Here is a 12,463-nt window from a genome sequence, read left to right as displayed (position 1 = left end):
TGCTCTTGCTCATCACCTGCCAAGCTCTTCTCCAGGACTCACCCTGTCCCAGGACCCACATTCCCGTGACACCCTGCCCTGCCAGGGTGAGAATTGCTAACTAAACCACGTGGAGCCTCTTGGGCCTGGGGACAACCACGGCGCCCAGGCTGGCTTCCTGATGCCTCATTCTCTTTAGATCTGCTTTCTAAATCCTTTATCCTTTAACATTTATGTTACAATGCCTTTAGTTTCCAAGGAAACTCTTTAACTCATCCTTGGAGAGAACTCAGCAGCCAGTGGTATAACCCCACGCTCACTGAGGCCAGGAGAAGCGTGGCGGGAGTCCATGCCTAATTCATTGCCCAGCAAGGTAAGTCCTTTCCACCACACCACATTTCCGCCTGAGGCCCACACAATCAACCCGTCTTGACGGGTTCATTAGACTGAACCCTACAACTTCATTAGACTTTGATCACGTTGTCTGGGACCTAGGACACTTGCAGAATTGATCTGCAGAGGTAGGGTTTCCATGCACTGTCACTGCAGGCTCAGCCTGAGGATTATCACTGGGCAGCGTGTTCTGGAAAGACAGGACTCTCAACTGCAGGTTGTACTGAAATTGATCCTCCAGTATTTTTTCTCCCATTTACAGGAGCCCCTAGCTACTTGCAGGTCACAACCTAAGTAGCCAGATGGGGCTCCAGGCTGAGGAAGGAGTGACCCCTTCAGGCTGGGTTTCTCAGGGGCCAGAGTCCAGCCTCTCTTTCCCTGCCCTGCCCCCATCACAACCCCTGGGCATGGCTGGGAAGAGGGACTCTGAGGAGGGTGGTTCAGGGCTGAGAGGGGAAGGAATGGCAGGGGTGGAATGTGTGCAGCTGAGACCTATAAATCTGCAGGCCTTTCAGGAGGACAAAGCCCGCAGCAGATGAGCCTGCGGGGTGTAGGGGGAGGCCGAGGGGCAGTGCGCTCCCACTGGGCAGGGACAGGCTAGGGCTGCGGAGGGAGCCATTGCCACCTTAGTGGGGTCTCCCCAGGAGAGGAGAGTTGGGGGGGGGGTATCTCTGGTTCCTGTCAGACTGGGGGTGGGGGGAAGGAGGGAATTCAGCTTTTTCTGACACCCTATTAAATCTAATTTCCTTACCTTCCTCATAGTTTGCCCACCTGATCCTGGATGATGGGATGCGCTAAGGTGAGTAACTGTGAGGGGAAGGGATTGCCTGTCCAGTCTAGGGGAAATCAAGCAACAAGGGAGCTCCTTTTCCTGAAAATTACCAAATTCTCAGTAATTGCAGGGATCCAAGACCAACAGGGCTCTAGTCTGACAAACCTCTTGATTTCAGGCCTCAGGGTTGGGAACTTTGTCCCAGGCGTGGGGTGGGGTGGGGTGGAGAGTGTCCCTGTCCAGCCTGAGAAGGGGGTGGGAGCCTGTCTTCTCCCTGTGCTCCCCTCCCCCACTCCCACCTTCACTCTGAGTTATTTGATTTGTGCCCTGAGGAGTACAAACACCCCTGGGGTCAGAGTGGAGGATTCTGGACTCCTTCCATTGGGGTCATTTTACTGACTGGTTATTCATCTGGGTCCAGTGGGAGAAGGGAGGGAGGAGGCGGAGTGCCTGGCTGTCTATTAACTCCTTCCTTGCTGGCCTGCCCTCTGCTAGTTATTGCAGGAGCTTCCAGTCCTGCTCAGAGGCAGCTGCTCCCCAGGGCAGTGAATCTAGCTGCTTCGGGTGAGATTAGATGTCTGGTCTCTCTAGGTGGCACCTGGGGCATGGGTGGGTCCCTGCTCTGTCATTTCTGTCTACAAACCTAATCTAAAATTTCTGAGGAGCCCTCAGCCCAGTCTCAGCTTCTTCACTGTCTTGCATTCATCTGACATGGAATAGGCAGGTTATAAAAAAGACAAATTATTTGCAGAGAAAAATCTCCCTATGCCAGAAGTAGACAGAGATAAATGGAGGCTGCTGCTCTCTAAGATCCTTAGTCATTTCCTTTCCTTTCCAGGGGCAAGCCAGTCTGCTTTCCATTGGAGCATCTTCCTCCAAAGATGAGGGTGGAGGGGAGTAACACAACAGGGGAACTTTCAGGAAATACAGGATGTGAAAAAGATACAGAAGGAGGTGCAGAGCCCTAGCTGGCCTGAGGGAAGAGAAGCCCTCACTGGACTTTCCCCAGGGGTGTTGGCTTCCAGGTGTGAAGGGAAAGGAGGGGTAGAAACAGTTCCCAGGTCTCTGTCCTCCCCAGTGTGCCCTGCAGCAGCCAAACCACGCAGCTTTTACTGATGACAACTCACACTGAAGTAGCTTGTTCGAGTGTAGTTGTGATCCATGCCTCAAATTAAACCTCCAAGAAGTTTTTTTTTTTTTTCTCTCCCTGATACTTAATAGGTTTTTCAGCTTATCTCCTCCCTGGATGTCTGTATAAACCAGATGATGGCTACCTTAATACCTTAAGAAAAACTGAATTCACAGAGGATTTAAGGGGTACACTCTTGCTGACTGAGAGTGGGGGATTCCACCTCCCAATACCCACTCCCAGGAATTATCCTTCTTGGGCCACCATCCAGCAACTCTCCACCAAACACCCCCCTTTTCTGTTCACGACTCCAGCGTTCCAGGTTAGTAAGAACTCTTTCTTCCATGCCAGCCTCCCTCCCCAGTTGAGATAGTTTCAGCTTCTAAATCAGGTTCTCTCTCAGCCTCCATTCCCGGTAACTGAATTATCCTTGCCTGAGTACACAGAGGCCCGGCAGGGTGGGAGGGGCTGTCTGGGCTGGGGGCTGTCTTCCTGGCTGCCCCCCCCAAGCTGGGCCTTAGCAGCCTTCTGGAGGTTGCCCGGGTCCTCTCTTCTCCTCCCAGCCTTGCAGTCCTCAGGGATGGAGGGCAAGGCCGTCTTCAAGGAGGCCGCCTACGGCCTGGCCAGGCCCAGAGCCCAGGGACCAGAGGCCACTCTGTTCTTGGCAGGAAATGAGGGGCCAGCATGGAAATGCCACCCAGGCTGGGACTGAGATCTGAGGAGTGGCAGCCCTGAGTGGGTGAAGCAGAGGGGAACAAAGGGCAACTCAGAGCTCCCTCGCTGGCAGTCCCAGGCCAGAGTCCTGCAGCGGCTGGCACCCCGACATTCTGAGTTGGGCCGGGCCAGGAAAATCTGATCAGATATCCTTGGGTCAGGGAGCCTCCAAATCACCAGGTGGAGGCAGTGATTAAAAGGCTGTTTCTTGAAACTTAGCCTTAGAATGGGAATCAGCAAGTTAGGGGGGAGGCCTGAGAATTAGCCTTTTAACAAGCTTTCCAAGAACAAGCAAACTTTGAGAAATGTGGATTTAGGGATTCAGACAAGAAGGCTAATAGTGTCATGAACACCCTTTTACAAATGAGAGTGGTATCAATATATACCTCCCAAACTTGAAAGCAAGGTTTGTGCAAACATGGTCCTCTCCCCATCTAAAATGCAGATTACTGGTTCCTAATACAGATGTACTGAATCAGAGTCTCTGTGGACAGGGCCTGGAATATGCATTTACAATAAATGCCCCAATAAAAATAGACCATGCTAAGCACTTTCATCTATATTAGCTCCTTTAATCTGTACAACTCTGTGAAGTAGATTCTATTATTATTCCATTTAGCAGATGATGAAACTGAGGCACAGAGAGGTTAAGTAACCTACCCAAGGCCATACAACTACTTTGAGATGGAACTGGGATTCAGCCCTGGGTCATCAGCTGCTTGAGTTGGGTTCCTGACCACCACGCCATCCAGCCAAACTGCTTCAGGGAATGGGAGGTGGCTAAAGCTAAATTCCCATCTATCAGTCATGCTTGTCATCTTCCTGACCAGCTCTACAGCAGAGGGAGGAATCTGAGCACTCAGGTGCTGTGTGGTCACAGAGGATGCAGACCAGGAAGCAACCTGATGGTCTAGGACGTGTCCTGCCTGGGAAGTCAGGAGGTCAGGGTTTGCTACCAAAGTGCCTGGTGATTTCTGACTCGTCAGTTCTCCTCTTGAGGCCTTGGTTCCATTCATCTGTCAAGGCTGAGCTGGATGACCTCTAGATTTCTTCCCAGCTTGACACTTGAAGATTATATGTATTTCTCTTCTCTGAGCAGCTAGGGCAGTTTCCTGGGAGGCCCTATGTGTGTGTGTGTGTGTGTGTGTGTGTGTGTGTGTGTGTGTGTTTGTGTGTATGTGTGTAGAGGGCAGTCATATGTATATATAACACACAATTATATGTGTGTGTAGAGGGCTGTCCCTGAGGGGTGGGTGGGCAGCTCCTGGGGACTGATGAGAAGCTGCTGGTTCTGCGTAAACTATGCAGCAAGTGATTCTTAATCACTGGCTGGAACGCCAAACCCTCCAGAACTCCATGGGGGATACTGGCAGGCTCAGGGCTCTTTCCCGGTGCTCTGTGGGGCCCTAAGACAGTTCTACCTTGGACTTGGTGGGAGGCGGGGCGGGAACTCCAAAGCATGTAGGAGCTGGGCATTGGCTAAGCATGTCTTAGGATATGATGGGAAACCACTGGCCCTGTGGATACCTGGGCAGTCAGCGTTCGTTTGTGCAGCAAGGCAGTGGGTTGGAAGCAGAAGAGAATCTCATAGATGGAGAAGAATGCTAAGAATCGGTGGGAGGGGAGGCCTCCAAGGGAAGCCAGTCCAGGCCCCTGCTAATGGAGCGATTATTAGCCTGCTGGTCTCTAAAATACATTCAGTCCCCTGAGGCAACATCTATGCCTGCCTCAGTTCAGGCTGGAGGGACTCAGAGCTGTGACACTTCTGAGATTCCTAGTCGGCTGTCTCAGAGGAGGGGGAAGGAGTGGGCCAAGGGAGACAGACCTCTCTGATGGAGATGGGTCAATTGTTCAGGGCGCTGATTTCTTCCCTCTCTTGTCAGCAGCCTTGGTGGTGCCTTGTTGGTTAATGATTCCTCCTCTATAAAACCCTTCTCGACTCCCCTGGTCACACCTGAATGGCCCTTCCCTTCCACTGGCTCTGTCAAACTTCGTTATCACAGGGCATCGCAGGCCAGTCTTCAGTAGACCGGGAGTGCCCCAGAGCAGAGACCCTGTCTTTTTCCTTTTCATCTTTGTGTCCTCAGTCCCTGGCACAGGGCGTGGCTCAGTTTAGGAGCTCTGTTAACAGCTGTCGAATGGATAGTGGGCAGGTTACCAGGAGCTCTCTGCCAAGACAGGTCTCCAAGAAGCCCCTTTCTTGGTAAGTCACTCCTTGCCCCAGGCCCTGTGTTAAGCAGGTGTCTGAACTGGTCTCAGAGGTCCGTGCCTTGTAAAGGAAGAGAGGGGTGGCTGGGTACATGGTGAAACGTAGGGAATGGCAGCTGCTTGGTGGAATCATGAAATCAGCACCCTCGCTGGGTGAGGACTCTTGCTGCCCAGCATTCCACACCAGGGCTGGGCTGAGAACTGTGTACTCACTCCCTGCCACCCACCCAGACCCCTGGACTGTAGCCTCCTCAGCTTTCTTCTAGCCAACCTACTTAGGCAGCCCTCCGAATTTTCCTTGCCATGAGTCAGGTAGAGAAACAAATTGCCTCCCAAGGAGAAAGTGGAACTTTGTAGGCATACAGGGGTAAATATTGAGAGCAGAATGCTGCTAATTAACTGCACAAAGGCCATTAGCATTAATGAGATCTGTCTATGTGGCTGATTCTCTCCGCACTGAGCAGGCAGCACCATTTCTCTGGTCCGGGCTCACTGGCAGCAAGCGGATTGGTGTTTCAGTTGATGCTCTAAGATTTTGTAACGCTTTTGTCTTGACAAAAGACAACTAGAATAGGAAAGAAGCACCTTGTGGTGACTGGAAGCTGTATATACCCCAGAAAAAAACATGTTCTTAAATTTAATCCATTCCTGGGGGTGTGAGCCCATTGTAAGTAGGACCAGTTGTGAGGTTACTTCAGGTAAGGTGTGTGTGGCTCAGCCCAATCAGGATGGCTCCTAATCCTATTACTGGAGTCCTTTATTAGCAGAATAAGTTCAGACAAGAGGGAAAGAGAGATGAAGACACAGGAAGCAAGGTGCTGAAATGGAACCCAGAAGAGAAGGAAGAGAGCAGGAGACACTGCCATGTATATGGCCATGTGACAGAGGAATCAAGGATTGCTGGCAGCCAGCCCCAGAATGCCACAGTCTTCAGGGAGAAAGTATCAACTTGATGATGCCTTGATTTGGACATTTTCCCAGCCTCAAAATCATGAGCAAATAAATTCTCATTGTTTAAGCCAACCCATTTTTATGGCATTTCCTTGAGCAGCCTAGGAAACTAGAACACCCCTTCTCTTTCAACATTTCCCTGGAATAAAAGCAGAAACTTCAGATTAAAGATATACTAAAAAGATTTAAAAGATTTCATTTAGTTCCATTCCCAATCTTCATCCTATCCTGCTCCCAAACTTTGGAATACATAGGCTGGATGAGAGGAAAGTTGTGTGTGTGTGTGTGGGGGGGGGGGGGGGGTGGTGGTGGTCATAATTCAGATTTTCTTTGAGTACTTACTATATACTAAGCAGAACCATACATTGCCTTATTTAAACCTAATACTTACCATATGAGGTGGATTCTATTATTATTCTCATTTTGCAGATGAAGAAGAGGGGTTCAGAGAGGTTAAGAAACTCATAAGCCCAAGGTCCCACAGTTAATAAATGGAAGAGCCATTTGTTATGGCTGATTCAGATCTGCCTGAATCCAAAGCCCATGATCTTGACCAGGACACTAAACCTCCTTGGCTAGGAATTTGGCATGGAAGATGCAATGGACAAGGGCAAGAGTGCAGCTGATGGGTCAATGATAGCTGGAGGCTGTTGCAGTCACTTAGGCAAGACTGGTGGTAGCCTAATGTGAGCTGTAGTCATAGGATGGAGATGGGGTACAAATGTGATAAATACTTAGGAGGTAGAATTAGCAAGACTCGTAGTTGGCTAAATGCAAGGGGCTTGAAGCAGAAGGAGGAGTCAGGGATAGTTCTCAAGTTTTTGCCTTTGCAAACTCTATATGGATAATGAGATTATTTTCTCTGAAACAGGGAACACAGAGGAGGATCTGGATTGGGACATGAGCAGTGTGGAGTGAGTGTGCAGTACCCATGTGGTAACATCTGATAGGCAGATGATGTGAGGTATAGCATCTAGGAGAGCTTCTTGGGACATCGTGAGCTTGATAACAACTGAGACCCTTAGAATGTCTGGGATCACCAAAAGCAGATATTGGTAGGAAGAGAGCTGGTATATAGTCCTCGACCCCTACCTTCTCACCATTCTTGTCTATCTCTGTCTCCAGGATGGAATCAAGTTCCTGGGTGCTACAACCTGGGCTTATCACTCTGATCCTCACTGAGCCAGATTCCTTCCACTTCTTCCAGTTTACAAGTCTAGACCCCTTGGGATTTTACTGGGAGGATCCACTGGCAACAACATGACTCTAGAACTCCACCTGTGTCTCCTGGAAATGGCCAAGAATTGCTAGAGCTGGCAATGATGCTAGTGGGCTAGATACTGCAGCTGGTTCCTCCCTGCCTCCACCTTTCCCCAGTAGTGCAACTCTTTTTTCTCATGCTGTCTACTGCTCTTCTGGTTGGGTTACCATTGCAGTAGACGCTGAGTCTTGGATTGGTTGCCATTGCATAGAGAGTCCTGCTAGTTAGAGAAGGTTAGGCACAGCCTGCCTTATGCATTGATGTTTTGACTTCTATGTTTCTTTTCTGCTTCTAGCACTTCCCTCTCTTCTCATTCCATCAATCAGTCAACGGTGACCAGGATCCCCCATATGACTGTCTCTGAGCAACATCCATACCTTTCACTCTGCATTCTCTCTCCATCACAACTTACCTTTTCTTTCATTTTGTTATATCTCTTCTTTCTGCTTTCCAGACAACTCCCTACTAGGATGTATCTGGGTCCAGCAGCAGGCCAGGTAGGAAGAGAACAGCAGAGGAGTTGTGAGGTGCCAGGGAAGTAGGTACAAAAGCTAAGGGTAGAAACAGAGAAATGAATACCAAGGTTAATAGCTGAGAGAATCAAGGGCAGGGTAGATCAGAATTAGGTGGAAAATGTGTGGGGATATACTGAAGCCAACCTTTGCTCCCTGCTATCAGGAAAGAGATTTGAGGATCAGAAAGAATCTAACAGGAGCTGGTAACTACCATCCCAGATGGCTCAGGCACAGCCACTCACAGCCAATGTGATGGCTCTTATAATGTAAACCAGAAGCAGGAAGAGGTCAAAAGCTGCTTAGCATGGTAATTCAAGGATAATTTTTCTGTAAGGAGCAAGGTCAAAGGCACATTAAAGAGAAGGCTATATTTTCCTTGGATTGGAGGGAAAATAATGCTTGCTTTAGTGAAGTGTGTTTGCTTCTAAGGTAACTGGTAAGGAAACTATCCAGATTAGTGGAATGAAATTACAGCATCCACCATTTCCATTCCTCATAAGACTAGAGAAAACCCTTTATTAGCCTCCTGCTAAATCTAAGGCTCTGAGTTTGCAGCACACAAGAAGCAAAGGAGGAACAGATATCTTCCTCCTGGGGTGGGGAGCAGGTATGGTTTTCAGAGGGAGGGGTATGGAATATAAACTGGAAGGCTTGAGAGAGGGGGGTGCAGGGGATCCTCCAAGTGAGACAGACTTCCTCTGAAAACCTAGTGTATAAGGTGTCCTTGCCTTGGGTGATAAAAAGGAAGAGTCATAAGCTGGGGGTCCTCCTACACTGTACTGGGCTGAGGTTTGCCTGACCATTCAGCAAATGCCCTGAGAATACATCAACCATAGCCCAGTGTGTTTTATATCTAGAAAAACTGGTAAGGCAGGAAGTACATAGGGAAAAGGCAAGTCTTCTGAATCGCACAACTCTGGGGGCACCCTTTCCCTCTGGAGGTGACCCTGTGACTTAGGACACTGCGTCTCCCAGTCAGTACAGTGGTTGGCTCATGGCTGACGACGTGACCCCACCTATGCCAATGAAAGTCAGGGCCAGGACCTGGATTCAAATCCTTAAGAGAAATTTTTCCTCCTAGACTTAAGCCTGCAGCTGCTGAGAGCTACCAAGCTGAGGAAGGCTGCCTGAGAGTGAGTCCCAACGGGGGAAAGCAGAGCTGGAAGTCAGGAGAGACCAAGTCCCGATGACATCATTGGCGCTGTTGAATCCAGATGGGCTTTATGTCTCTAGAGCCCTGGATGTGGATTTTTTTTTAGTTACATAAATCGGGAAACTACTCCCTCCGCCCCGATCTTTTTTGTTGTTGGAAACTACTCCCTCCGCTCCGATCTTTTTTGTTGTTAAGCCCGTTAGTTATCTACTTGTGCCTGAAAGAGTCCTGACTAATAATAATACCATTCCTTTCAGCATTGTTATAAATATTAGAAATTAAAACGCAAATGATGTCTGGAATACAGTGGATAGTCAATAAATTGTGGCCTTGATTATTTTCATTGCTCTCCTGAGGCTATTTTCCTAGGTGCTCCAGGAGCCTTACCTCCATGACTCTCATCCCCTCAACCTATCTGAGAGACTTGGGGCAAGCTTTTCTGGCACTGACAGAAGCTGTGTGGAGACCAGAGGCTGAGCCCCAACTCCACTGGAAGCTCCCTGACACCTTTTGCTATCCACAGGGGCAAGCACCGCGACAGTACAGAGAGCAGAGCTTAGAAACTGCAGCCCGAGAATTTGCCCTCCTGAAGAACCACCTGAAATATCTTCTTTCCCATAGCTCCACTCAGTGGGACCCCTTAATGCATCCAGGACTGGAGACTCTGATGGTGGGACTGGGGGTGGAATTGAGCATTAAATGAACAACTTGTTAATTCTATGCAAATGAGTATCTGTTTAGATAAACAGCTGTGGTATTTTTCTAGGTGGGCTGAGACAGCAGGAACCCACTGAGAAAATGGGAAGGGGAGGGCTGTCTGTTGGAGGCTGTCAGAATGCACTGGGGCTGGCGGAGCCTCCTCCAGCCCCTAGCCCCTAATGCTATTGGATCCACTCATTAGCAAGTATGAAACATGGGTAGTAAAAAAAAGAAAAAACAAAGAAAACAAAAACCTCTGCCATGAATAAACTAACAGATGGAGACTTAATTCAATTTGCATCCAATCCACCCCAGTAGAAAGGACTTTGTTTGCCTAACAATGGAGACCTTGGGGATGGGGAAGGGGACCCTGTAGAAGAGAGGCTGACTGAGAGAGCCCAGATCCCCTCCCCCACCCTGCCACCATCTCTTTATGGGAACCAGATGGGTATTCTTGTTTCCAAGCTCGCCTCCCTTGGGCTGATCCTGAATTCATTCTCTGATCCCAACAGCAAGGTTCTTGGGAAGCAATGAGGCTGGCATTGGGGGTTGAGGGGCTGGGAGATGAAAAGCCATTCGGGAGCTGCCCCCACCCTATACATAGAGTGAATGAACTGGAAGGAAAGGTAGTTGTAGCACTGAGGTCTGCCTGACTCCAAAATCTGCAGTCTTTCCACTGTATCCTCCTGCTTCCAGGCCATGCTCTGCCACTAACTAGCTGTTTTGATCTTCATCAGGTGACTCTGAATCTCTGAACACTGAGATTCCTCGTTTGATAAGTGGGAATAATAGCCAGTGGACCTTGCGCAGCTGCTGTGGAGTGCATCCCCACTGTGTGAGTGCAAAGGCATCATATAATCATCGCGGTGCTGCATGGGCTCTCAGCTAGGGGCTCAGGGTGCCACTCACCCTTGTTCCCTCCAGGGAGCTGACAGATGGGGCATGCGCACTGAAAGCAATAAACAAATAGGAAAATTAAACAGCATGGGGGTGAAAAGCTCTGGTAAAAGCTGGACTGGAGACTGTGGCTTAGGCTAAACCTTGAACCTGAATCTCCTAACACAAACCATACCTGGTGGTCCACAGGGAGGGAGGGAAAAACAGACATGTGACCAGGCCCCACGTCTGCTCATTTGACCGGTCACAGGGCACGGACTCGTAGGGCTGCCTCAACCATGCAGGTGTATAAAGGAACAGAGAGAACCAGAGTGGCCAAGCCTGGTTCTAGAAGGGTCCTGGCATGTGTCACCTGGGGACAAGGAGAGCCCTCTGCCGGAAAGAAATGAAAAGGGGAGGGTGGGACCTTGCCTTGAAGGCCCAGGATTCAGGCCATTGGTAAGTGTGGCTAATGCCATGTTAGACTGGCACCTCTCAATTTCCCACCTGCAGGGATGAGTGAGGTTTTTGCATATTAGGGACAGGGAGCAATGGTCCTTCTGGCTGTTCTTCTTCCCCGAACTACAGAGGGTGAGGGACAGACATGAGACCTCCTACCCCAGCAATATTTGACCCTGCTCCAGAGGGGTTGGGCCTGGGCCCCTTGTCTGTTCTGAGAGTCAGAAACCTCAACTCAGCCCCTACTAAGGCACAGGTGCTACTGTAAATATCTGCAGGGACAGTTCACAGTCTCCTTTGCCAGTAGTGTGGGGAAAAAGGACAAGGAGGGCATGGGGGAGGAGGTCAGGTCTGGGACTTACAGGTCCACCTGCCAAATGTCTGATAAATCAGTGCTGCTCAAGTTGAAAGGCTGCCCTGTTGGACAACTTCCTTTGTCATTTCTTTTCAGTGGAAAGAAAATGAATATTGATTCTGTTCTTGGCTCCATGCTGGGACCATTAAAATGCAGGTGATTGGGTTTTCCCAATTTACTGGGTGACATTTGGACATTTAGGGGTGATTAGGGGCAACTGCATCCTCTCAGAACACAGCCCTTGAGCTGGAAGCCCCGGAAGGCGAGCTGGAGAATATCCTGGGAGTCAGTGCAGGCGAGGAGGGAGGAGCAGCAGGTTGCAGGCTGTGTGGGGCTGGGTGTCTGCCTCCGGGAGGGGCAGGCTTTGACCTGGGTCCCCTTGGAACTGGCTCCCAAATTAGGTTTGCAAAGATGTTCAAGAAGGATTCTTTAAAAAGGTGAACCATTTTACCCAGGGTCAAACCCAGAGGAGGTGGGAATTGCTGGACAGAACTTCTCAGACTTGTTAGTGAGATATTCCCAGTGGAGAATGAAAGGGTAGCCACAGAGTACTGTAATTGGAAGTAGCCATAATTGGAAGCTGCCTTCTAGAAGCACAAAATTCCTTTTAACCTTGTGTCATTTTGTAAAAATTTTTTAAGAATTTTGCTTTCTCCTCTGTAATGTAGGTTTGTTTTCATATAAAAATAATGTTTTGAATCAGTGGTGTGCCAGTTTGAATGTATTATGTCCCCCAAATAGCCATTATCTTTGATGTAATCTTGTATGGGCAGACTATCAGCGTTGATTAGACTATAATTCTTTGAGTGTTTCCGTGGAGATGTGCCCCACCCAGCTGTGGGTGATGACTCTGATTGGATAATTTCCATGGAGGTGTTACCCCGCCCATTCAGGGTGGGTCTAAATTAAATCACTGGAGCCATATAAATGAGCTGACAAACAGAAAGAACTCAGTGCAGCTGAGAATGACATTTTGAAGAGGAGCTACAGCCAAGAGGG

At 49.2% G+C, this 12,463-nt stretch overlaps 1 long non-coding RNA gene across 3 annotated transcripts; it reads left to right on the top strand.

Annotated features, from left to right (window-relative positions):
* Nucleotides 1-237: 237 nt before the first annotated feature.
* LOC119538126 lies at nt 238-9,263 on the top strand. 3 transcript variants are annotated; one of them, XR_005217518.1, is made up of 4 exons: nt 238-352; nt 1,135-1,171; nt 2,366-2,595; nt 9,004-9,263. It is a non-coding gene; the product is annotated as an uncharacterized LOC119538126 (long non-coding RNA). The 3 variants fall into 3 exon arrangements; XR_005217519.1 differs by lacking the exon at nt 238-352 and adding an exon at nt 1,983-2,169 and having other exon boundaries at nt 1,068-1,171; XR_005217517.1 differs by lacking the exon at nt 238-352 and having other exon boundaries at nt 1,078-1,171.
* The last annotated feature ends 3,200 nt before the right edge of the window (nt 9,264-12,463 follow it).

Source organism: Choloepus didactylus, chromosome 6 (genome assembly GCF_015220235.1).
Source record: "Choloepus didactylus isolate mChoDid1 chromosome 6, mChoDid1.pri, whole genome shotgun sequence".
Taxonomy (NCBI): Eukaryota; Metazoa; Chordata; class Mammalia; order Pilosa; family Megalonychidae; genus Choloepus; species Choloepus didactylus.
Note: the sequence above shows the minus strand (reverse complement) of the source record. Positions and strands in the feature narration are given on the sequence as shown.